This window comes from Neolamprologus brichardi, chromosome 12, assembly GCF_056152115.1.
Source record: "Neolamprologus brichardi isolate AB-2024 chromosome 12, ASM5615211v1, whole genome shotgun sequence".
Taxonomy (NCBI): Eukaryota; Metazoa; Chordata; class Actinopteri; order Cichliformes; family Cichlidae; genus Neolamprologus; species Neolamprologus brichardi.
This window is the reverse complement of record NC_142115.1, coordinates 11,160,292-11,187,895: the sequence shown is the minus strand read 5'-3', so window position 1 is coordinate 11,187,895 and position 27,604 is coordinate 11,160,292. Positions and strand designations below refer to the sequence as shown.

The 27,604-nt window shown below is 37.6% G+C and overlaps 1 long non-coding RNA gene across 1 annotated transcript; it reads left to right on the top strand.

Annotated features, from left to right (window-relative positions):
* The first annotated feature begins 12,239 nt into the window (after positions 1 to 12,239).
* On the top strand, positions 12,240 to 23,251 carry LOC148100176 (uncharacterized). Its single transcript, XR_015719839.1, has 7 exons — positions 12,240 to 12,398; positions 14,294 to 14,325; positions 15,277 to 15,308; positions 16,223 to 16,249; positions 18,752 to 18,782; positions 20,558 to 20,584; positions 22,147 to 23,251. It is a non-coding gene; the product is annotated as an uncharacterized LOC148100176 (long non-coding RNA).
* Positions 23,252 to 27,604: the final 4,353 nt, after the last annotated feature.

The window sequence follows — 27,604 nt, the reverse complement described above, 5'->3', positions numbered from 1 at the left end:
AGTTGTAGCTTCTGGTAAACTACAATATTTCTGCTGAATTGTTATGTTGCTTCTAAGTCATTGCATTTCTGCTAAGTTATTACATTTTTGTTAACTTGATGTTGTTCTGCAAAGTTATTAAAATTTCAACAACTTTTTAAACACTGACTTTGATTAATTCAGCTTCTTCAGCTATTTTCAACTATTTTCAGCAGTCAGCTTCAGCTTTACAGCATCCACACTGCATTTTCGCAGGAAATGCAAATTTTTCTAGTTATTATTCTAGTTGCTTCCGTACGTTTTTCGCCGTTGAACTACTTCCACAATTTTTGTGCTATTTTCACCATTCAAATTTTAAACTATTTTGCTATTTTTGCTCTTTCCGGCTATATATTTTGGTATTTTTTGCTATTATACTTTTTAAAATATTAAGCTTTTTTCCTTTAATTTGTCCCATTGAAATGAATGGGAAACTTCCGCAATTCTGCTAAAATTTGCTTGTTTTTGAAACTTAACTACTTCCTCATATTTTCACTTAGAACAACCATTCAAACTTTAAAATGTTCTCCAATTATTGGGCTATTTAGCTATAAATCAGCTTTTTCAAATCTTTTACCATTTTATTTTTATCCCTCTTAAAGTTTTGAGTTGCAAAATTGTGATTTTTCACAAAATACATGCGTTGTTATGGTTGCTATGCAGTTGGTTCTAAGTGGGCCACAGTAAGTTTTGCAGTCTTCCGTTCATGTCCGAACAACTTCTTGCTACTTGCTCAATTTTCACTCAACTTCCACAAATTATACATCAAAACGTAGGAATTTTTGCTGGCTTTCAGAAAATGTCACTATCATTGTTGTGGGATTTATAGAATTTTGGCAAATCTCCTCAGACCAACACAAAGTCGGAAAACTCTCCATAGAAAGTCAATGGAGAGTTTGTTCAAAATCACCGCTTGATTTCTGTAATGAGAGGCGTATTCGAATCGTCATATCTCCTTAACAAAGCGAAGTTAAAACATGAGGCTTGTCCCAGTATATCTTCAGACACTCCTGACGCTCACAATTCAAGAATTTTTTTCTCACCTATTACCGTTCTGAGATGAGTTACACTTGTTTGAGGGTAGGAAATTCGTCCTTCGCTCAGATTTCTTCAGCTTTCAAACTCTGGAAATGAGCCACTTTTTTCTCTCGTCATATCTTTTTTTTGGATTTCCACAGAGACCTGAAAATTTCCATGCCTGTTCACCAAAGCCTGCTGTCTCTTACGGTGAAAGAATGATATCGATACTCCAAATAGATTTAGAGTTAGAAAGCGTTGTTTGAGGGCAAGTCAAGGCAGTTTTTGCTTCGCCTCTACTCAGTTATGGTGCATTACAAGTCAAATATCTTTAATAATTCATATTTTAATGATAAATTGTCAACACTTTAAGATTCCCCCATCTCTTCTGAACAAAACGGTGTAAGAATGACCGTTCTAGCCCCTACGGTTAGGAAATTATGGTCATTTGTTTGAGTGTAGTCCTCACTATGAGAAATAGACTGCAAAAATCCTCTCTCTGCTGCGTGTGTGTAAAAAAGGCTGCACCTGTTTTGGCGGGAAAAAGTACACAGCCTCTCTGATTGGTGGATTCAAATTTAGCAGCTCCCAGGCTGCTTGACTGACCTAGAAACTTGCTTCTCTCTCTTTGTGTGTATTATACAATATAGTATTTAAGCTTAATATAGTATTTCTGCTTAATATAGTATTTCTGCTAAATTATAGTATTTCTGCTTTTTATAGTATTTCTGCTTTTTATAGTATTTCTGCTTTTTATTGTATTTCTGCTTTTTATAGGATTTGTGCTTAATATAGTATTTCTGCTTAATATAGTATTTCTGCTAAATTATAGTATTTCTGCTTTTTATAGTATTTCTGCTTTTTATAGTATTTCTGCTTAATTTAGTATTTCTGCTAAATTTTAGTATTTCTGATTAATTATAGTTTTTCTACCAAATCATGGTACAGTATTTCTACTTTTTATAGTATTTCTCCTTTTTATAGTATTTCTGCTTTTTATAGTATTTCTGCTTTTTATAGTATTTGATCTTAATATAGTATTTCTGCTTTTTAGAGGATTTGTGCTTAATACACTATTTCTGCTTTTTGTAGGATTTGTGCTTAATATAGTATTTCTGCTAAATTATAGTATTTCTGCTTTTTATAATATTTCTGATTTTTATAGTATTTCTGCTTTTTATAGTATTTCTGCTAAATTATAGTATTACTGCTTTTTATAGTATTTGTGCTTAATATAGTATTTGTGCTAAAACATAGTATTTCTACTAAATGTAGTATGTATGCTTAATCATACTATTTCTATATATTACTGCCAGGTCCCCAGGCAGCCAATCCTCTGTGAGGACTGACACATTCAAATTTACAAATCAGGGCCTGCACGGCTTCCCAGCCAGCCAATCATATCTGAGGTCTGCCGTTTCTTCTCTTGTCATATCTCCGCGACGGTTGTACAGAGAGCAATGAAAATCGCAGTCAAAGTACACCAACGTCCGCTGATTCACCCAGTACAAGAATTATGCTTCTAGTCCACCTAGCTTTTGAGTTACATGACGTTTTGCAACTCCAAAAAACTGTGTTTTTCGCCTCTCACCGTGATCTAATTCTGACTGCTCATCACCCTGTTTTCCAGGCGCCCGCTCTCTTCCCCAGTGGCGCAGTTGGTAATGACACGGGTCTGCAACCAAAAGGTCGTGGGTTCGATTCCACCTTTATTAACATGTTTTTCTCCCTACAAATTAATACACTATCACAGACCAGTAATTCATATTGATTATTCATTACAATACTGCAAACTTTTATGATTTTACCAGCTTTTCTAATATGGACCTCAGATTCTTGTTAACACTCCATGGCACAAATACTGTTCCCTTTAGGCTCTGTGTATGTGTGTGTGTATCAATATTTCTCCCATTTTAAAGTATTACTCCTCCATAATTTTATTTCTGTTAAATCAAAGTACTTTTACTACATCTTAGTACTTCTGCTCAATCACAGTATTTCTGCTAAATCATAGTATTTTTGCCAAATCATGGTTTTTGTGCCAAATCATAACATTTGTGTTATGTTATAGTATTACTACTAAGTGGAGGAATTCCTGTCATGTTACAGTATATATACTGATTACAGTATTTCTGCTAAATCATAGTATTTCTACTATATTATATTTTTCTTTCTAAATATAGCATTTCTGCTATATAATTGTATTTCTGCTATGTTATAATATTTGTGCTAAACCAGAGTATTTGTGCTGAAACATAGTATTTCTGCCAAATGATAGTATTTCTGTTAAATGATAGTATTTGTGCTAAAACATAGTATTAATTTAAAATTACAATATTCATAGTTCATCACAGTGTCTCTGGTAAATCACAGTATTTCTGCTATGTTGTACTATTTTTCTAAATCATAGTGTTTCTGTAATGTTTAAGTATTTTTGGCTAAATATATTCTTTCTGTTATCTTATACTATTTCTCCTAAATTCTTGTATATTTGAGAAGTTATCATGTTTCTGCTAAGTTACAATATTTCTGCCAAGTTCTGCTATGCTATTGTATTTCTGCCAGGTACTATGTTTCCTCTAAGATATTGCAGTTCTGCTAAGTTATTACTTTTTAGCAAAGTTCCTTTGCTTCTGCAAAGTTTTTACAATTTCTGCAACTTTTCAGCTTTTTCAGCTAGTTTTTGCAGACAGCTTCAGCTTTAAAGCATCCACACTGCATTTTCGCAGGAAATGCAAATTTTTCTAGTTGTGTGGATGCCCTCAAAGGCATCCACACTATTGAGTTCCTGTTTCTCTTTAAACTTTATTCTTTTTCAAGTTGCTCGCGTTTTTCGGCACTTAACTACTCCTTCAGTTTTCAGCCGATTTTCTCCGTTCAAACTCTAAACTGTTCTGCTATTTCTGCTAATTCCAGCTATATCTTTTGGTGTTTATTACTATTATACTTTTTAAAATATTACACTTTTTTCCTTTTTTTTGTCCCATTGAAATGAATGGAAAACTTCCACAATTCTGCTAAAACTTGCTTGTTTTTCAAACTTAACTACTTCCTCATACTTTCACCTAGGAACTCCATTCAAACTTTAAAATGTTCTCAAATGATTGGGCTTTTCCTGTGTGATTCAGCTTTTTCATATCTGTTACCGTTTTCATTTAATGCCTCTTTAAGTTTTCAGTTGCAGCTTTGTGATTTTTCAGAAAATACATGCGTTCTTATGGTTGCTATGCAATTAACTCCGAGTGAGAGCTGGTGCTTCCTGAAGTTTCTCTTCATGTCCGAACAACTTCTTGCTACTCACTCAATTTTCACTCAACCTCCACAAATTATACATCAAAACGTAGGTATTTTTGCTGGCTTTCAGAAAATGTCACTATCACTGTTGTGGAAGTTACAGATTTTTATCAAATCGCCTCAGAGCAACACAAAGTCTTAAAACTCTCCATAGAAAGTCAATGGGGAGTCTGTTCAAAATCAGCGCTGGGACTCTCCAATGAGAGGCATTTTCAAATCGTCATATCTCCTTAACAAAGCAAAGTTAAGACATGAGGCTTGTGCCAATTCATCTTCAGACACTGCTGACACTCACGATTGGAGCAGTTTTTACAGTCATCTTACCGTTGAGTCATAAATTACGTTTGTTTGAGGAGTGGAAATCTGTCCTCCTCTCAGTTTTCAAACTCCGAAAATGAAGCCGCTTCTTCTCTCGTCATATCTCCGCGACGGTTGTACAAAGAGCAATGAAAATTGCGGTCAAAGTACACCAAAGTCCGCTGATTCACCCAGTGCAAGAATTATGCTTCTAGTCCACCTAGTTTTTGAGTTACACGACGTTTTGTAACTCCAAAAAATGGCGTTTTTCGCCTCTCACCGCGATCTAATTCTGACTGCTCATCACCCTATTTTCCATGCGCTCGCTCTCTTTGCCAGTGGCGCAGTTGGTAATGAAACGGATCTTCAGACCGAAGGTCGTGGGTTCGATTCCACCTTGTTCAACATTTTTTTTCACTACAAATTGATACACTATCACAGACCTGTAATTCATATTGATAATTTATGACAATTCTGCAACTTTTTATGATTTTGGCAGCTTTTCTAATATGGACCTCAGATTCTTGTTAACGCTCCATGGCAGAAATACATACAAGTACACAGCCTGATGAAGCAGACAGAAGCAGTACCTCTGATTGGTTCAGCATTTTCACCTCTTATCAGCACAAATCTCAGCCTCTTCTGCTGTTTTTATTAGAATTTTAAGCTTTTTCACCGTTTTTCTGTTACGTGAGAACCAGTTTGGCTCAATGAGTAGCTGAAAAATGTCAGCCTCTTCAGCTCTTTCGGAAGAATTTCAGAGTTCAGCTTTTTCACTTGTTTTAAGCACAAATTTCAGTCTCTTTACCTCATTTCACAACAAAGTAGTTATTCCTCTTCACCTCTTTTCTGCTAATTTAAGCTTCTGCTCCACAGTGCACATTTTTCTTCTTATCATATCTTTGCTTGTGACCAGAACTCATTTGGCTCAGAGGGTTGAGCAGCTGCCGTGAGACCCGGAGGTTCGAATCCTACCTGTGACAGTTGCCGCACATGTTCCCTGCTTGCATGCGCAAATTCTGGTTATTCACCTCTTCTGCAAAAATTTCGGCCTTTTCACCTCTTATTAGCACAAATCTCAGCTGTTTTCAGAAAAAACTCTTTTGAGCACAAATTCTGCTGATTCATCTCTTTTCAGTGCAACTTTCTGCTTCGTTCCATCTTTTCTGCAGAAATTCTTCTCATTCACCTCTTTTCAGCGCAATGTTCTGCTCCTTTCCATCTTTTCTGCAGAAATTCTGCTGATTGAACTCTTTTCAGCAAAATGTTCAGCCTTTTCACCTCTTATCAGCACAAATCTCAGCTGTTTTCAGAAAAAACTCTTTTGAGCACAAATTATGCTGATTCATCTCTTTTCAGCAGAATTTTAAATTTTTTCACCACTTTTCAGCACAAATCCCAGCTTTTTCAGCTGTTTCCAGGAAAAACCTCTTTTCAGCAGAATTCTGCTGATTGAACTCTTTTCAGCAGAATTTTAAATTTTTTCAGCACTTTTCAGCACAAATCCCAGCTTTTTCAGCTGTTTTCACCAAAAAACTCTTTTCAGCAGAATTCTGCTGATTGAACTCTTTTCAGCAGAATTTAAATTTTTTTCACCACTTTTCAGCACAAATCCCAGCTTTTTCAGCTGTTTTCAGCAAAAACCTCTTTTCAACAGAATTCTGCTCATTCACCTCTTTTCAGCCCAAATTCTGCTTATTCACCTCTTCTGCAAAATTTTAAGCCTTTTCACCTCTTTTCAGCACAAATCTCAGCTGTTTTCAGAAAAAGCTCTTTTGAGCACAAATTCTGCTGATTCATCTCTTTTCAGTGCAACTTTCTGCTTCGTTCCATCTTTTCTGCAGAAATTCTTCTCATTCACCTCTTTTCAGCGCAATGTTCTGCTCCTTTCCATCTTTTCTGCAGAAATTCTGCTGATTGAACTCTTTTCAGCAAAATGTTCAGCCTTTTCACCTCTTATCAGCACAAATCTCAGCTGTTTTCAGAAAAAACTCTTTTGAGCACAAATTATGCTGATTCATCTCTTTTCAGCAGAATTTTAAATTTTTTCACCACTTTTCAGCACAAATCCCAGCTTTTTCAGCTGTTTTCAGGAAAAACCTCTTTTCAGCAGAATTCTGCTGATTGAACTCTTTTCAGCAGAATTTTAAATTTTTTCAGCACTTTTCATTACAAATCCCAGCTTTTTCAGCTGTTTTCACCAAAAAACTCTTTTCAGCAGAATTCTGCTGATTGAACTCTTCAGCAGAAATTCTGCTGATTGAACTCTTTTCAGCAGAATTTAAATTTTTTCACCACTTTTCAGCACAAATCCCAGCTTTTTCAGCTGTTTTCAGCAAAAACCTCTTTTCAGCAGAATTCTGCTCATTCACCTCTTTTCAGCAGAATTTTCAGAATTTTCACCTCTTTTCAGCCCAAATTCTGCTTATTCACCTCTTCTGCAAAATTTTCAGCCTTTTCACCTCTTTTCAGCACAAATCTCAGCTGTTTTCAGAAAAAGCTCTTTTGAGCAGAAATTCTGCTGTTTCATCTCTTTTCAGCGTAAGTTTCTGCTTCTTTACCTCTTTTCAACAGAAATTCTGCTGATTCACCTCTTTTCTTCAAAGTTTTCAGCCTTTTCACCTCCTCACCACCTTTCAACTTTTTCAGCTTTTTTCAGCAGACATCTTCAGCGTTAAGGCATCCACACAGCATTTTCGCAGGAAATGCAAATTTTTCTAGTTGTGTGGATGCTTTAAGGCATCCACACTATTGTTTTCCTGTTTCTCTTTATTCTTTATTATTATTATTATTATTATTATTATTCTTGGGACTTCCGTACATTTTTCGCCGTTGAACTACTTCCACAGTTTTTGTGCTATTTTCACCGTTCAAATTTTAAACTATTCTGCTATTTTTGCTCTTTCCGGCTTTATCTTTTGGTATTTTTTACTATTATACTTTTTAAAATATTAAGCTTTTTTCCTTTAATTTGTCCCATTGAAATGAATGGGAAACTTCCGCAATTCTGCTAAAATTTGCTTGTTTTTGAAACTTAACTACTTCCTCATATTTTCACTTATAACAACCATTCAAACTTTAAAATGTTCTCAAATTATTGGGCTATTCAGGTATAAATCAGCTTTTTCAAATCTTTTACCGTTTTATTTTTATACCCCTTAAAGTGTTGAGTTGCAAAATTTTGATTTTTCACAAAATACATGGGTTGTTATGGTTGCTATGCAGTTGGTTCTAAGTGAGGCACTGTAAGTTTTGCAGTCTTCTCTTCATGTCCGAACAACTTCTTGCTACTTGCTCAATTTTCACTCAACTTCCACAAATTATACATCAAAACGTAGGTATTTTTGCTGGCTTTCAGAAAATGTCACTATCATTGTTGTGGGATTTATAGAATTTTGGCAAATCTCCTCAGACCAACACGAAGTCTGAAAACTCTCCATAGAAAGTCAATGGAGAGTTTGTTCAAAATCACCGCTGGATTTCTGTAATGAGAGGCATATTCGACTCGTCATATCTCCTTAATGGAGCGAAGTTAAGACATGAGGCTTGTCCCGATATATCTTCAGACACTCCTGACGCTCACAATTCAAGAATTATTTTCTCACCTATTACCACTTGGCCATGAATTACGTTTGTTTGAGGGTAGGAAATTCGTCCTTCGCTCAGATTTTTTCAGCTTTCAAACTCTGGAAATGAACCACTTTTTTCTCTCATCATATCTTTTTAATGGATTTCCACAGAGACCTGAAAATTTCCATGACTGTTCACCAAAGCCTGCTGTCTCTTACGGTGAAAGAATGATATCGATACTCCAAATAGATTTAGAGTTAGAAAGCGTTGTTTGATGGCAAGTCAAGGCAGTTTTCGCTTGACTCTACTCAGTTATGGTGCATTACAAGTCAAATATCTTTAATAATTCATATTTTAATGATAAATTGTCAACACTTGAAGATTCCCCCATCTCTTCTGAACAAAACGGTGTAAGAATAACCGTTCTAGCCCCTACGGTTAGGAAATTATGGCCATTTGTTTGGAGGGTAGTCCTCACTATGAGAAATAGACTGAAAAAATCCTGTCTCTCTGCTGTGTGTGTAAAAACGGCTGCACCTGTTTTGGCGGGAAAAAGTACACAGCATCTCTGATTGGTGGATTCAAATTTAGCAGCTCCCAGGCTGCTTGACTGACCTACAAAGTTGCTTCTCTCTCCCTCTGTGTGTGTGTGTGTGTGTGTGTGTGTGTGTGTGTGTGTATTTCTGCTTTTCATAGTATTTCTGCTAAATTATAGAATTTCTGCTTTTTATAGTATTTCTACTTTTTATAGTATTTCTGCTTAATATAGTATTTCTGGTAAATGATAGTATTTCTGCTTTTTATAGGATTTGTGCTTAATATAGTGTTTCTGCTTAATATAGTATTTCTGCTTAATTATAGTATTTCTGCTAAATTGTAGTATTTCTGCTTAATATAGTATTACTGCTAATTTATAGTATTTCTGCTTAATATAGTATTTCTGCTAAATTATAGTATTTCTGCTTTTTATAGGATTTGTGCTTAATATAGTATTTCTGCTAAATTATAATATTTCTGCTTTTTATAGTATTTCTGCTTTTTATAGCATTTCTGCTTAATATAGTATTTCTGCTAAATTATAATATTTCTGCTTTTTATAATATTTCTGCTTTTTATAGCATTTCTGCTTAATATAGTATTTCTGCTAAATTATAGTATTTCTGCTTCTTATAGTATTTCTGCTTAATATAGTATTTCTGCTAAATTATAATATTTCTGCTTTTTATAGTATTTCTGCTTAATATGGTATTTCTGCTTAATATGGTATTTCTGCTAAATTATAGTATTCCTGCTTTTTATAGTATTTCTTCTTTTTATAGGATTTGTGCTTAATATAGTATTTCTGCTAAATTATAGTATTTCTGCTTTTTATAGGATTTGTGCTTAATATAGTTTTTGTGCTTAATATAGTATTTCTGCTAAATCATAATATTTCTGCTAAATTACAGTATTTCTGCTAAATGATAGTATTTCTGCTTTTTATAGGATTTGTGCTTAATATAGTATTTCTGCTAAATTATAGTATTTCTGCTAAATTATAGTATGTCTGCTTTTTATAGTATTTGTGCTTAATATAGTATTTCTGCTAAATTATAGTATTTCTGCTTTTTATTGTATTTCTGCTTTTTATAGTATTTCTGCTTAATATAGTATTTGTGCTTAATATAGTATTTGTGCTTAATATAGTATTTCTGCTAAATTATAGTATTTCTGCTTTTTATAGGATTTGTGCTTAATATATGTCAGGGTTCTGGGTCTGAGCAACCCAGGATCCCTGAGCAGTTATGGACTAGTTATATCTTATGTATTTTTGGTGTTGCTTCCCCTTTTGCTCTATGCTTGTACATATGTGGAGATGCTTGTTAAATTCCCGTGGCTGGTGGACTCCCTCAATCCAGTTGTTCTGGACTTCCTGCTTTCCATCCTCCACCTCCACTTTCCTCCTCAGGCTGCTCACCGGCCCAGACCGCTGGTGGATTCACAGCCTGAGACGCCGGCCCTGACGTCTACACGGAAACGACGTTCGCGCCGCCGGCTTTCCTCACAGCAGCCTAATCCACGAACTTCTCAAGAGTCGGCTGTGGTGAGTAGTACGGACAATTTTCCATTTCCCTCACCATCTGTGTTTGTGTCTGCAGTGGATGAGCCGACAGCGCAGGTAACATCACCTCGGTCAGAGGTCTCCACACCACTCGCTGCTTCAACATCTGCAGCTGTGGCACCGCCGTCATCTCATCCGCCTGCAGTCACCCTTCTGCCATCTTCTTCACCGGCTGCTACGTCGCCACCCGGACCTGCCCTGCCCGAGCAGGAGCTCGGCGAGCGGGTGGAGCCCGCGCCGGAGCTCGGCGAGCGGGTGGAGCCCGCGACGGAGCTCGGCGAGCGGGTGGAGCCCGCGCCGGAGCTCGGCGAGCGGGAGGAGCCCGCGCGGCAGCCGGGGGAGCTCGGCGAGCGGGAGGAGCCCGCGCCGCAGCCGGGGGAGCTCGGCGAGCGGGAGGAGCCCGCGCCGCAGCCGGGGGAGCTCGGCGAGCGGGAGGAGCCCGCGCCGCAGCCGGGGGGGATCAGCGAGCGGGAGGAGCCCGCGCCGCAGCCGGAGGAGAGCGGCGAGCAGGAGAGCGGCGAGCAGGAGAGCGGCGAGCAGGAGAGCGGCGAGCAGGAGAGCGGCGAGCAGGAGAGCGGCGAGCAGGAGAGCGGCGAGCAGGAGAGCGGCGAGCAGGAGAGCGGCGCTTTTTTTTGCGCCGCTGCGGGATGCGCGGTCTGACTTTGGGACTGTGACCTGGGAGGGTTTGTTGTTTTTGCTTGTTTTGGTTCTGGCTACTTAAGCCTTAAGCTACTTAAGAGAGTCTTGGAGCTCCCACCGACGCGGGATCATTACGTGAGACTCCACGTCAGACATCCAGTTGTGCTTGGTTAGTGTGTGTGTATGGCCGCGATTGTATGTGTCCTGACGGCTGCTTCTATTGTGTCCCCAGGAGAGGGGTGGAGTGCCAGACAGCAGCCAGCACGGGGAGTGCTGAGACACGGGAGCGGAGAGCACAAACACTGGGAGAAGACACGACACGGGAGTCTGGGGAAAGCACGGGAATTTGGTGTTATTTCCACACACTGTAAATAAATGCACTGTTTATACACAGAGCAACGCGCCTGGGTCCTCCTTCCCCACACCCCCCACGGTTTGCCATGCCATACCGTGACAATATAGTATTTCTGCTTTTTATAGTATTTCTGCTATTTATAGTATTTCTGCTAAATTATAGTATTTCTGCTTTTTATAGTATTTGTGCTTAATATAGTATTTCTACTTTGAGGCATTCAAATTTGCATATTGGGGCCTGCACAGCTTCCCAGCCAGCCAATCATATCTGAGGTCTGCCGTTTCTTCTCTCGTCATATCTCCATGACGGATGTACAAAGAGCAATGAAAATCGCAGTCAAAGTACACCAAAGTCCGCTGATTCACCCAGTACAAGAATTATGTTTCTAGTCCACCTAGCTTTTGAGTTACACGACGTTTTGTAACTCCAAAAAACGGCGTTTTTTGCCTCTGACCGCGATCTAATTCTGACGGCTCATCACCCTGTTTTCCAGGCACCCACTGTCTTTCCCAGTGGTGCAGTTGGTAGTGACATGGGTCTGCAAGCCGAAGGTCATGGGTTTAATCCCACCTTGGTCAACATGTTTTTTCCCCTACAAATTAATACACTATCACACACCAGTAATTCATATTCATCATTTATTACAATTCTGCAAACTTGTATCATTTTACCAGCTTTTCTAATATGGACCTCACATTCTTGTTAACACTCCATGGCAAAAATACTGTTCCCTTTAGGCTCTGTGTATGTGTGTGTGTATCAATATTTCTCCCATTTTAAAGTATTACTCCTCCATAATTGTATTTCTGTTAAATCAAAGTACTTTTACTACAGCTTAGTACTTCTGCTCAATCATAGCATTTTTGTAAAATCATAGTATTCCTGCTTTTTATAGTATTTCTGATAAATTATAGTATTTCTGCTTTTTATAGTATTCCTGCTTAATATAGTATTTCTGCTAAATTATAGTATTTCTGCTTTTTACAGTATTTCTGCTTTTTATAGTATTTCTGCAATAATGGAATTTCCTACTACCCGTGAACGCCTCATTTTTTACCTGACTGGCTGACATCCGCCTCTCTGCACACTTCGTTGAGTCCGCTCTCGGTGAGTGCTGTTCCTCTCCTCTCCTAAATGTCTATACTCTGTTTGCGCGATTTAAGCAGTTCTTGTTAGTGATTTATAAAGCCAGCCGAGGTATAACTCATATTAAAGTAACACAATGGTTGCTTTTTAGTGAAAAATTGTCATTTTTGTATGTAAAAGCAGTGTTTGATGAGCTAACGCTAACAACCCAATGCTAACGCCTAGCGCTCTTATGAGCCCAGTGTGAAATGAAGATAATTCATTTGACTGTAAACCACGGTTATTGTATTGTTTTATTAATTACATTTGGTGTGTTCGTGTTTTTCAGTCTGTTAAATAAGGTGCAGTTAGCTCTCTTCACAAATCAGTTGGTTAAAACAGCCTCATTCTTTAGGCTGTAACGTTTTTAACAATCCCCATAGATTCAGTTTTAGCTGTCGGCAAGATCAAAGGAGCCATTTTACGCCTCTGACCGAACACGGGAGAAAAAGAGTCACATTTGTCCAGGTCTTGTGGGTTAATTAAGAGAAAGGAGGGAGGAAGAAACTGACGATTAAACATAAGCTATGTCCCCACATACAGGGGTATTTTTGAAAACTGAGATTTTTCCGTTTTTGGTTTTAAAAGAATAATCCCGTCCACACATAAATGCAGGAAAACGCTGCCAGCAACATGCCAAAGCAACAGATGGCGATATATTCCTAACCGTGTAGAAATGTTGGCCAATCAGAAGTCTAGAAGCCTTGGTGGGAAATAGCAAACAAAGATGGGGCATAAAAGCAGAACCGAGTCATATGTGTGGGGGGACAGTAACTGTGTGTGTATATGTAAGCATTTAAACACTGCAGAGAGTACAATTAACAGTAACAGTATTGTAGAAATGCATTTCACCGAAACAATAACGTGGCGCACGGTGTGACGTCAAAAAAGGCGCTGCGTTTTCTCTGTTTTCCTGTCCACACATAAATGCAAAAATGGAGTTTTCGAAAATATCCTGGCAAGCGTTTTTAGAAATCTCCATTTTCAGTCACCGAAAACGCCGTTTAAGTGTGGACGAAAGGTGCAAACGCATAGAAAAATTTCCGTTTTCAAAAGTACCTGTGTACATGTGAACCCAAAATTATTAAGAACTTCTAAACAGGAGACTTTTAGAGTTGGGAGTTCGCCTTGTAATCGGAAGGTTGCCGGTTCGAGCCCCGGCTTGGACAGTCTCGGTCGTTGTGTCCTTGGGCAAGACACTTCACCCGTTGCCTACTGGTGGTGGTCAGAGGGCCCGGTGGCGCCAGTGTCCGGCAGCCTCGCCTCTGTCAGTGCGCCCCAGGGTGGCTGTGGCTACAATGTAGCTTGCCATCACCAGTGTGTGAATGGGTGGATGACTGGATATGTAAAGCGCTTTGGGGTCCTTAGGGACTAGTAAAGCGCTATATAAATACAGGCCATTTACCATTTTAATTTTTAAGAACTGTTTAACAAAGGCTTGTTTGTGCCAACCTAAATCTGCAGCACAGTTTAAATTCTCACTTTGTGGAAAATTAATGAAATAAACAACAGCCCACCTTCACATAAATAAAATATGGCAGTATATTATTATTAGTATGGTACATAGATATTTATTTTAAAACTACAGCATATTTAATGATACTATGTGCAGTTGATAATATTTTAGGAAGTAGAATTTGAATGCAGACCACCTCAAATATTAAAGCCTTAAAAATATATCGTGCAGTTTTTCATGTAAAGGTGTTATTGCAATCTTAAATGAGATGTAGACCAAAGAAAACAGAGGAGAGTTGTTGTTTGTATTCCAGCTGTAGTAAACAAAGAAGTTTAGTGAATCTTTTTGACAAAAGAGAGTGATGCAGTATTGATGCTAATTTGAGTTTTCTGATCCAGTATTTTTGTCTTTTGTTACACAGAGTGAAATAGAAGCTTGGTTTTGCCTGTGCTGGTAAGTAAACAGTGATTGTAACTGAAGCAATATGAAATTGGGATTGTGTAACATGTTTAGCAATTTACATACAATAGTTTGGCTTTTTGTGATATCTTGCCATTTGCTCATGGGCAAAAACACATTTAGGATTTATAAGCAGTAAAGCCCCCCCACTAGACCTCTGAGTGTCCCTAAAAATGTCCCTGAAGTTTAATAGGCCATTTATGTCTAATTTTAATTTTAAAGGCTTATCAAAGCATTTCTGTAGTAATGTTTTTATTACACATGTTAAGGCCATTTGAGACTGCAATTAAATTTTGCCCTCTTTAGACTAAAGTGAGTTCATTTTGTCTGAGGTACAGTGCTGGGAAAAGTCTTTCTTCCTTGCAGATTTATTTTGTTCATGATTTTTTGTCACATGTTTCAAATCATCTAACAGGGATGATATGAATAAATACAAAAAAGCATTTTTAAAGTGATGATTTCACGTATGAAGCAGAGAAAACCAAACCAGAGCTATCTGTTCTAATGTGAGAACATGCTGGTCTCTAATACCCAGCTGTGGAAGCCCTGATAGCAAGAACTACCATCAAGCATTTATAGTATCAAGTGTCATTTGTGATTGTTGCATGCTTTGAAACTGTGATGTTATCATTTGATCAAGTGTGCAGTGCGAGCAAATCATTGCTTGTGGTATCTGCTGTGTTATGTAATAGCACCAAAGTATTAGAGCTTTACGTTAATGAGGAATTTTTGTGGCTTATTGCAGATGGATAAAACGACACATCACTTTAGTAAAGACAGAAATCTTTAATAAGGTGCAGAAAGAGAAGATGGGGTGTTTATAGTAAAGCTGTTGTAAACAAAGAATTTAACAGATTTTTTTTTCACTACAGATTGTGATGCAATATTGACTCTGATGCTGATTTCAGTTGTCTGATTCTGTGTTTTTGTTCTTTTGTTACACAGAGTGAAACAGAACTTTGGTTTTGCCTTTGCTGGTAAGTAAGCAGCAATTGTAACTGCAGTAATATGACATTGTCACTGTGTAACATGTTTAGCAACTTACCTAACGTAGTTTGGTTTTTGTGACATTACCATTTACCGATGGGCAAAAACAAATGGTCAGAATTTATACCTTGTAGCAGCAAAGGCCCCACACATGATCTCTGACTGTCCCTGAAGTTTAACAGGCCATTTATGTCTGATTTTTATGTTTGAACACGAACAACTGTTTTTATACAGTTGTTCGTGTTCTGTGTGTAATTTATATACACTAAGTTTAAATTAGTTTCTTAATAATTTGCTTGATACAATGTGTTTGAAAATTATATATAAAAGGGAAATATTGCAAAATACAAAAAGATTCCTGCCAACAGGTACAATGGAAGGACTTTTTATTATAATTTTTAAGAAATTTTAATTGCAAAAATGGTGTGCCACTGTTGTTACTATGACATGTCAAAATTTACATGTATTTTAGGATTTACATATTCAGGTCAGAACTAAAACCTGATGAGGTTTTCCGTTGATTCTATTTTTTTTTTTTTTTTAAATGGTATTCAACATTTTTAATCTGAAATGAGGTTAACAGTTGTGGTTTTTTTCACACTTTATTAAGCACTGACTTGTGATAGAAAATGATGGAGCTAAAAAGCCCTAATCTGTACCAACAAATACTGGTGCCTCTTCTTTGCACTTCTGTAGTATGCATGCCTTTATTACACATGTTATCACCATGTGAGACTCTGTAACTAAAGTTTGTCCTCTTTAGACTACAGTGAGTTCATAAAGGCTTGAAGAAATTGAGGATTTTACTACTTATTTCATGTCACAGTAAATTGGATTGTGTGTGAAGAGGTTCAACAGTCTAAGTCATTAAACAGTGATCTGATGTGTTGTTTCCTTTCTCTAGGATACTGATCTGATCGTCTCAAGTCTGGTAAGTAAAGGTTTTGTCTGCGGTACAGTGCTGAGAAAGGTCTTTCTTCCTTGCAGATTTATTTTGTTTATGCTTTTTTCACATGTTTCAAATCATCTAACAAGGATGACCTGGATAAATACAAAAAGCAGTTTTAAAGTGATGATTTCATTTTTGAACCAGAACATCCTGGTCTAATGTAAAAACATGTTGGTCTCTAATACCCAGCTGTGGATGCCCTGATAGCAACAATTACCATCAAGCATTTACAGTAACTGGTAATCACTGGGGGATTTTGGTCCACTATAATTTCAGAATTGTCTTAATTGGATCCAAACAGGACAGGCAAAAAAAGAAAAGGAAAAAGTCGTAATTAAGGCCCAATATAGGGTTTTCAAGTCATACCAAGTATCTTAATTTCATTAAAGTCCAGACTGATTAGTTTACTCCAAGAGTTTTGTTTCATTCATTCAATTGGACTTGCTTGTGTGCTTCAGATCAATTTCCTGCTGCAAATCCTAAGTGTGATTAAACTTAAGCCCAGGACCTGATGAGTTGATGGTCCTGAAGGTCCTGAAGTAGTAAAGGAACTCTGGGACATCACAGTAACAGCACCATGTTTGACTTTAATGCTGGTGTTTTTCTCTCACTGTAGATGATTCAGGTTAGTGCAGTTAGTCAGCACAGCTCTTGGTTATCATCGAGGTATTATCAGGCAACTTGTTTTTGCCTGTTCAGCTACAACATCTGAGGGTTTTTGTTTCTGGGGTCTCCAAATCCTTAGAAATCTCTTAGTAAACCTTTACAGAACTATATCTGTTTGTTTCACATTAGAGCAGCTCACGGCTAGCAGTTTAGGGACAATTAAATATTCACATAGGGCAGGGGTCTCAAACTCCACTCTTCAAGGGCCGGTATCCTGAAGCTTTTCCACGTGTCCCTGTTACAAAACACCTGAATAACATTTGTAGGTCATTAGTAAGAGTATAGAATTTGACTGTATGCTGAAGTGGCATCCCCTAAGACTACTAAAATTTAAGTAATTTAAGTGTTTGGAAAAATGTACTTCTAAAAGTACTTTCATTACATCATGTTCATTCACTCATGAGCTGCTATAACATGAATCAAATGGCTGAATTACCACCTCAGCATGCAGTCAAGTTCTGTAGAGTTTTGCTAATGACCTACTAATGTTATTCAGGTGTGTTGCAACAGGGACACAGAAATGTTTCTGGACACCAGGCCTTAAGGACCAGAGTTTGAGACCACTGGTGGTAGGGCATTGTGGATTTCAAAAGCTTTTTCCCTTAAATCACTGCCTGAAAACTGCTTTTTGTAATTTGTCATAATGACTTGCATAATATAGGTGGGATGAAAACATAAACATAAGAAATTTTATAGTGGCCTGATATTTTTATCAAGACTGTTTTTTTTTTTTTTTTTTAATAATCCTGCCCTAATTTACAAAAGATGAACTGTGTCTGAAAGTCATGTTTGTTTGTTTCTTTGTTTGTTTAAGAAATGTGGGAATCTCCAGCAAAGACCTTACATGGAACAGCTCAGATACAGCACTCATTTCTGTTCTTTTTATCATGAAATGATCTACAAAGAAATTATCATCATACTAAATTTTGCTAATTAGGCCTTAATATCAGCTATGATAAGTTTATCATAGATTTAGGGGAGTGCTTATTGCTGTGTATCAAACATGCCCCAAATGTCACTGAAATATGTAGAAACTGCTGCGTAGAAACTAGCTGTCTCCGAATCTCTCATTTTGCCAAAATTCATACAGAGTAAATTGTTTTATGTTTTATGTTAACGGAACCCCAGATATAATGATATACTGTTGTCCCAAGCAAGTACACACAGACACAGGGATTTGAGAATTTTGGGGATTAAGGCACGTTTTTTGTGGGATAAATGTAAGTTGAGTGGATCTGAAGTGTTTAAAGCAGGTGGCCTGAAACTGTCTGCTCTAACCCCAGTGTGTTGGTTTTGTTGGACCATATAATATTTACAGTAAGTTATTGTAGCAGCACATCTTGGTGTAAGTTTATAGACTCTGTTTGTTTTTATTGTGTTAATAGAATTTGAATGCAGGCCACCTCAAATGTTAAAACCTACAGACATTCCATACAAGCTATCATTTGTGATTGTTGCCTACTTTTAAATTGTGACATCACCATTTAATAAAGTGTGCAGTGCTAGGTGTAGCAAATCATTGGTTACGATATCTACTCTCTTATGTAACTGAACCTAAATTGTGGAGCATTACATGACTCAGAAACTTGTGTGGCTTATTGCAAATGGATAAAACTACATATTACCTTTATGAAGATGATAATATTTATTAGGGTGCGGAAAAAGAAAACAGAGGAGAGTTGTTGTTTGTATTCCAGCTGTGGTAAACAAAGAAGTTTCCGGAATGTTTTTGACTACAGAGAGTGATGCAGTATTGACTCTAATGCTGATTGGAGTTGTCTGAGCCTGTATTTTTGTTCTTTGTCTTTTGTTACACAGAGTGAACAGATCTTTGGTTTTGCCTTTGCTGGTAAGTAGACAGTAATGGTAATGTTTAGTAATTTACTTACAGTAGTTTGGCTATTTGTGTTATCTTGCCATTCATTCATGGGCAAAGACAAATAGTCAGGATTTAGAATCTGTAGCAGCAAAGCCCCCACACAGGACCACTGACTGCCCCTGAAAATGTCAATGAAGTTTAATAGCCCATTAATGTCTGATTTTAATTTTCGATGGCTTATCAAGTCCAAACATAGTTAAATGTCAGAGATATCTTTATGCAGTTGTTCGATTTCTCCTTATGTTTGTGGATTCAAGTGTGAGTGTAGGTGGTACCTTAAACACTTAAGAGCACCACAGCTATCGATTTTTATTTTCTCTCTCATTCCAGTTATAAATTAGCCAAAAAAGTCAAAACACTAGAAGTATTTTTGCCTGAGTGACGTTCACACTGCAGGCGAAAGCGCATCAAATCAGATTTTTTTTGTCATGTTGGTATCAGTGATGGTATCATGGTATGAAAGTGTGAACGGCACAAATCTGATATTTTCAAATCCGTCCTGGGTCACTTTCGTATGTGGTGCTGAATCCGAGACATATCCGATGTTTTAGAAAGCGACTGCTGTTTGAACGGTCATGTTGCATTAAATCCGTCTTTTACGTCACTGACAGAAGACAGACGCCAATTATCAGCACCAGAGAAGCGCCTGAGAAGACATGGCGAACGCTTCCTGGCCATCCATTGTAGATGTCAGTGAAACTGTTGGGAAGACAACGTGAACATTTTATTTGTTCTGTATAATCTGCAGATTCTGACAGAAATCTGCAACACCGCTCCTCTAAAACAGCAATAAGGATAATTATTAGGTTATTTACATTATTATGTAAATAACAAAATAACTTAAAGCAAAAATTGGGAAACTTAAAGTCCGAAACAAGTCTTTATATTAACGGCCATCAGTCAAACAATATTGTTTGCTCTGGGTCTAAACAGAGTGCGTTGTGTGTGACGTCTTCTTTTGCGCATGCGGGCCGCTTTGAGCGCTCACACTAGAGCGCGTTTGCTGTCACATTTTATTTGTAGTGTGAACAAGCAGACAAAAAAATTGATTTGATCAAAAAATCGGAATTGAGCATTAAGACCTGCAGTGTGAACGTAGCCTATAAATGATAGCTTAAACACTTAAGCAATAATAAAATGTAAGAGAAGTACAATTGTGAGTAGGTATATTAAAGCCAATGTTTTAAAATTAAATATAAATGTTGCCAAAAAGGGATATACTGCAAAACACATAAATATTGCTAGCAACAAATACAATGGAATGACCTTTTAGTGTAATATTTTAAGAAATTTTCATTAAAAAAAATGGTGCGCTACTGTTGTTGTTGTGGTTTTCTGTTGCTTCTGATTTAAATGATTAATTTGTATTCAACATTTTTAATCTGAAATTAGATTAAAAGTTGTCGTTCTTCACATTTTATTAGAGCTGACTTATGATAGAAAATGTTGGAGCCACAAAGCTTCTGTGTACGAAATATTTGGTATATCCTGCATTTGTGCCGACAAATATTGGTGCCTATTCTTTGCAATTCTGTAGTATGAATGTTTTTATTAAACATGTTAAAGCCATCTGAGACTCTGCAATTAAATTGTGCCCTCTTTAGACTACAGTGAGTTCATAAAGGCATGAAGAAATTGAGGATTTGACTAGTTATTTAATGTCACAGTAAATTGGATTGTGTGTGAAGAGGCTCAACGGTTTGAATCATTAAACAGTGAGCTGATGTTTTGTTTCCTTTCTCTAGGCAACTGATCTGATCGTCTCAAGTCTGGTAAGTAAAGGTTTTGTCTGAGGTACAGTGCTGGGAAAAGTCTTTCTTCCTTGCAGATTATTTTTTTCATGCTTTTTTGTCACGTTTCAAATCATCTAACAAGGATGACCTGGATAAATACAAAAAAAGCAGTTTTAAAGTGATGATTTCATGTATGAAGCAGAGAAAACCAAACCAGAGCTATCTGTTCTCTAATACCCAGCTGTGAAAGCCCTGATAGCAACAACTACCATCAAGCATTTATAGTAACTAGTAATGACTGATTTACATCACTGGGGGATTTTGGTCCACTTTAATTTCAGTTGTCTTAATTAAGGTCCAAAATAGTGTTTTGAAATCATTTCAAGGATCTCAATTTCATTAAAGTTGAGACTCTGGTTAGTCTACACCAAGACATTCAGTTGGACTTGCTTGTGTGCTTCAGATCAATTTCCTGCTGCAAATCCCAAGTGTGATTAAACTTAAGCCCAGGACCTGATGAGTTGATGTAGGTCCTGAAGTAGTAAGGGAACTCTGGACAATCACAGTAACGGCACCATGTTTGACTTTAATGCTGGTGTTTTTCTGAAATATTTCTCTCACTTTAGAAGATTCAGTTTAGTACCGTGAGTCCACACAGCTCTTGCTGATCATCAAGATGTTTTTAGGCAAATGTGAGAAAGTTTTTGTGTTCTTTTTGGCCAGTCTATAAATAATTTTGAGTTTAATGGACATAAAGTGTTTAAAGCAGGAGGCCTGAAACTGTCTGCTGTAACCTCAGTGTGTGGGTTTATTTGGACCATATAATATTTACAGTAAGTTACTGTAGCAGCACGTCTTGGTTTGAGTTTATAGACTTAGTTTATTGTTTTAATAGAACGTAAAAATGTCCTTATAACAGTTCCACCATCATTTGTTAAACATTGTCATTCTGTTCAGTCCAATAATTTACTGTAGAACTCTTTACTATTTAAAGCCCTACATGTACTGTATTTTTGAAATTATAAGGCATAATGTCAATAAACAAGTCTGTTTTTAAGGCACATTAAGCCAAACAAAACAGTCAGATAAGTCAAACTTTATTCAAGTCATTCACAAACAACTCTCAACACTGTTCAGTTGTAACACATAAAATACAGAACATTACACTCACTTTTTCAGTTCACTCCTCATCCACAAATCCATCAAACTCTTCATGGGTTGATCAGTTTGAAATCTGCTTCATAAGCATGTCTCTTAGCACGTGCCAGGTCCTTGTACACACACCATAATGTTATGTTGAAGCACCGTACAAATTACTCTGCGAGGGTCCTGACTATGGAAGCCATAATGCTCTGACAATACATCAAGCGGCACAGCTTTGTAGCTTACCGAAGTCTTACTAAAATATTTGACAGAATTTTGAGCGCTGTGTACCACAGAAATCCCGTTCGAGGTCAGTAAGCACAACCAGAATCGATACACTAAGCACATTGTATATTTTTGAGAAAATGACAGGATTTTAGGTGTGCCATATAGTCTGAAGAATATAAATACAAGCATATTGGAAATACGACTAATTCCAGGCCTTTTGTGTCTTACAGGTGACCTGCTGCAGAAGATCCTCTCTCTCTATCATTATAAGCAATTCTGTCTATCCTATCACTCTCCCGACTCTATCTAATTTGACAGCCATTCCATCTTGTATCCCTCTATCTCTACTGCTCTATCTAATTTGACAGCCATTCCATCTTGTATCCCTCTATCCCTACTGCTCTATCTAATTTGACAGCCATTCCATCTTGTATCCCTCTATCCCTACTGCTCTATCTAATTTGACAGCCATTCCATCTTGTATCCCTCTATCTCTACTGCTCTATCTAATTTGAGAATCCAAGTTTTGAGAATCCAAGTTTTCAGAAATCCAAGTTATCAGTACTTGATCTATCTGTTACAGAATTCTGAGAGATCTCTGCTCTTACTGCTCCTTCTTTCCTGTCATTAAACTCTCACATTCAGTCATTTTGCTGGAAATTACAAGTAGAAAGTTGAATATACAGTAGTAGAATTACAGTAGAACTTATAGTAAAAACTACTTACACAGCCCTACATTAGTCATTTTAATTTTGCATTAGACTTTGGAATTAACACTGCTAGTTTGGCTTACTTTGATCAATTATATAAAATATCACCTTTTTAAAAGTTTAGTTGTAATAAGACAATCTGGTTATTTTGTAATACATACATTCAGATAAATAATAAATTAGATCCAAATACATTTTTCTAGTCTGTTTCATTGGCTATAACATTTGACTGCAACTTTATAGTATTATTATTTAAGGACAAACCCATTTTGTCACTCAGTGTAAGTATTCAGTTAGTATTGTCATCGAGAAGCGCCTGAGGACCCAGACTTCCTGTTTCCTGCTGCAGAACATCCAGCTGAAGAATCCTCATCGCCAGTCATCTTATCACCACACCACCAAAGCTCCATATATTTGATTTAAATTTTAGATATCTGAAAGATTTACATAAACTCCCCTAAGAGCTAAGACTTTTATTATAGCCTGTTGATTGTTGAGATTTATTCTGCATATCATTTTACAGAAGTTGTATTTATTTACCAGTCTGGTTAAAAATATATAAGAAGTAAAATTATACCGTTTCTAAAAGAGCTACAATAAAACGGACCAAATTGTTTCCAGAGAACTTTGAATTTCCTTTATTTTGAGTTTGGAGTACAAATCAGCTTTTTAACATCTATTTCTATATTCATAAAAAACATTTTAAAGTAGTTTAATAGTACATTTCTCAGATTTAACATTAACTTGAGGAGTTATACGTTTTTCTGTGTTTCAAGGTTGAGTTTTGTTTACATTTGTGTATAACCACATATAAGCTCCAGGTTGTACTTTAGCAAAATGCCAAGAAAAGGTCAAAGGTCACAGTCCCAGAAGCTTAGACGTCAGAAGGAGAAAGAACAGGTGAATGTTTCTCAGAGCAGTGAGCAGGTAAAGGTGTGTGTTTCAACTTTTCCCAGCACAGAAGTGCAGAGCAGTGTTCAGACAGCCACAGTGTCTTATGCAGATGTGGTAAAGAGAGGTGTTCCCTCAGTGTCTGTCTCAAAGCCTGAAGTTCTGCAGGTAATCCATATTGAGCCCCAGGTAATTGTACAAACACAGCATGATGGAGAGACAGCCACAGTGTCTTATGCAGATGTGGTAAAGAGAGGTGTTCCCTCAGTGTCTGTCCCAGAGCCTGAAGTTATGCAGGTAATTCAGACTGAACCCCAGGTAACTGTACAAACACAGCATGATGGTCCAGGACCGTCTCATGTAGAAGTTACAAACACTGAAAGTCATCCACAAGTGAGTAGTATCTGTGCATCCCGAAGCCAGGCCTCTCATAAGTATGGAAAGTACCGGAATCAGCAATGCATGGCTAATAGTTTGGTTTTCCTGTCATTCTTACACGAGGATGAATTCATTACCAAAGCAGATCTTAACCGTGTGTTGGACAAAGGCCATGCAGTGTACTCAGATGCCAGAAAGAGGTTTGTGAACAGCGTGTTTCTAGCCTGTGATGAGCTTCCCTCAGTGGTCACCAGCCGCAGACGCGAGTATCAAGTGGATATGTCTCAGTTTGCTCGTTATGGCACATTTGATGGTACAGATCATCTTCCGAGTCTTGAACAGGGACTACAGTGTTTGGTTTCAGACATTCGCTACGCTTTGCTAGTCATGGGAGGAACAGTCATCGCAGTTTGCAGGCTGACTTCTGGTGAATATGCATATTTTGACCCTCACCCACGTAAGTCTACAGGAATGCCATTGTTGCTAAGTGTAAGTGGTGGAACTGCAGTTATGTTGAAATTTGCACATCTTAACGACATGATTGACAGGATCAAACGTTTGTACCGAATGTTTAGCATCGCACCAACCTGCACCTATGAGCTACAGCCCATCGAGTTTCACAGTGAAAACGCTGCTGACAAAAGAGATGCTAATCAAACCACCGAAAACAGACAAACTGCTACAAGTGCACCAGCACCAGCGTTAAATGAACGTGTTCATGAATTAAAGTCCGAAATATACACTAAGCAGACACGGAAACCTGTGACCAAAGATTTAACCAGTGAAGTAATGTCATCCAGAGCTGATTCTTCAAATGAGACAGCTGCTCCAAGAAAAAACCATCATCCTTCTGATTATTTTGAAAAGGAAACCTCTGCATCTTCTGTGAGAGAAACTCCGGTAACACCAGATTCTGTTCCTCAGAATGATTCAAGCACTGCCTCCTGTTCAACTAAGATAACAGAGGAACTCTCAGATAAACTGCTGAAACGTAATAAACAGGAAAGGCAAAAAATGAGGAGAAGATTATTGACTCAACAAAAAGTACCACAACGAAAGGAAAATCAGAAGATGAAAGAAAGGCAGATGTACAGGTTTGATGAAAGCTTCAAGACAAAGAAAAAAAACTCAACTAGGAAGTCTAATGATCCTGATCACAGACAGAAAAGGAGTCTGTACAGAAATGAACTGTATAAATTAAATGCTACCTATAAGGAGAAACACAGAGAACATTTGAGAAAGATGTATAGAGAAAGTGCTAAAATTAGAGAGAGAAAAAGAGAACGTGTCATAAGGAAATATAAAGACAATCCCCTATTCAGAGAAAAGCAGAAGGAACGTATAACAAGAACATATAGAGAGTCTCCCATATTCAGAGAAAAGCAGAAGGAACGTATAACAAGAACATATAGAGAGTCTCCCATATTCAGAGAAAAGCAGAAGGAACGTATAACAAGAACATATAGAGAGTCTCCTATAGTCAGAGAAAAGCAGAAGGAACGTATAACAAGAACATATAAAGAGTCTTCCATATTCAGAGAAAAGCAGAAGGAACGTATAACAAGAACATATAGAGAGTCTTCCATATTCAGAGATAAGCAGAAGGAACGTATAACAAGATCATATAGAGAGTCTTCCATATTCAGAGAAAAGCAGAAGGAACGTATAACAAGAACATATAGAGAGTCTTCCATATTCAGAGAAAAGCAGAAAGAACGTATAAGAAGAACATACAGAACTTGTGCTGGATTCAGAGAAAAACATAAAGCTTACATGAGGACATATGTATATAACCTATATAAAGAAAGCGAAGAATTTAAAAAGAAAAAACTATCTTACATGACTAAGCGTTATGGAGAAGAGAAACAATTTCAGCAACAACACAAGGACAACATGAGAGAACGAATGAGAGTAAAATATTGGAACGGTTTTTCTTTCAGACAGATGCATAATGTCAGATGTGCAATGAACATAAAACGAAAATATCGCCAGATGCATCGACCAGCTGAGAGTTTACAGTGTCATCCAGATAACACTTTAATGAATGAGGCCATATCTCGTTTCAGATCAAACATTAAGTCAGCACCATCTCATGTTTGTACTGTTTGTCTAAAAGCTTCTTTTCCTAATCAGGTGAAAATCTGCAAAAGAGAAAATTACTCAAAACACCAAACTGTAGCTCAGCAGTGTCTAACTGGTAAATTTGTTCATGTGTGTGATGAAGCATGTAATGATCACTGCAGCTTTCCTGTTGAGAGAAAAAAGGAGTATATCTGTCACACGTGTCACAGTTCCCTCAAAAGTGGACGCATGCCCAGGCTTGCTGCTGTTAATGGTTTAGAACTGCAGGATATTCCAGCTGAACTTCGTGATCTCAACATTCTGGAGAGACATCTGATTGCCAAATGCATACCTTTTGCTAAGATTATTCCTCTTCCAAAGGGCAGACAGAGACTCATACGTGGTAATGTGGTGTGTGTACCATCTGAAGTCCAACAAACAGTTGACTGTTTACCGAGGCTCAGAAGCCAATCACAGATAATGAGGATCAAGCTTAAAAGACGACTGTGCTACAAAGGCCATCAGCTGTTCCAGACTGTCACCTGGTCTAAACTCATTCAAGCCTTGTGTAAACTCAAACAGATTCACCCACAGTACACAGATGTTGTTATCAGAGATGATGCATTGCTTTGTGATCCAACGTTACCTGATGATGACAGCAGTGATGAAGCCAGCATGGGAAGCGATGATTATGATGAAGCAGATTTAATGGAAATTGACAACTATGAAAAAGATGCCCTTTTGTGCGAAAGTGAGTCTGAAAGTGAACAAGATATTAATATGCAATCCTGTGATGACCAACCAGAGGAAATCAATCCAGAGGAACCAGAAAGTGATTTGAACAATGGAGGTTTTGCTCTAGAAAGTTGTCTGCAGCCTGTAGACATTTCAGAAGAGATTCTCTGTTTCACTGATAACACATATTGTGTGGCACCTGCAGAAAGAAACAATCCTGTTAGCTTCTTCAGAACTCCTCATTTGGAAGCCATGGCATTTCCTGTGCAGTTTCCTACTGGTCAGAATACACTGGATGAAAAGAGACGTCTCAAGCTCACACCGAGTGCTTACTTCAAGTCAAGGCTTTTCAACATTGATGCAAGATTTGCTAAAGATACAAATTACCTTTTTTTCTCACAGTTTGTCACTGAAATACACTTGGCTAATTCCAGCATGACAATACAGTTAAGAAAAGGTAAAACTATGACCAAAGATGGACGCAAAATCACATCAGGAATGTTACAAAGTAAGACAGAAGTAGAGAAGCTGGTAAGAAATAAAGATGCAATCAGATTTATGCAGCCACTCAGAGGAACTCCAGCTTACTGGCAGAAAACTACCAAAGATCTATTCAGTATGGTTCGTCAAATAGGAACACCTCAGTTCTTTGTCACTTTCTCTGCTGCTGAGATGAGATGGCCTGAAGTGATTCAAGCAATAAAGAGACAGCAAGGTGAAGAGGTTGATTTTGAAGCCCTGGACTGGTCAGAAAAGTGTGAAATCCTAAGATCAAATCCAGTAACCACCATGCGAATGTTTGATAAACGTGTTGAGGCTTTGTTCAGAGATTTGCTTTTTTCTCCTGCACAGCCCCTTGGTGAAATCATTGATTACTTTTACAGAGTTGAGTTCCAGCACAGAGGTAGTCCGC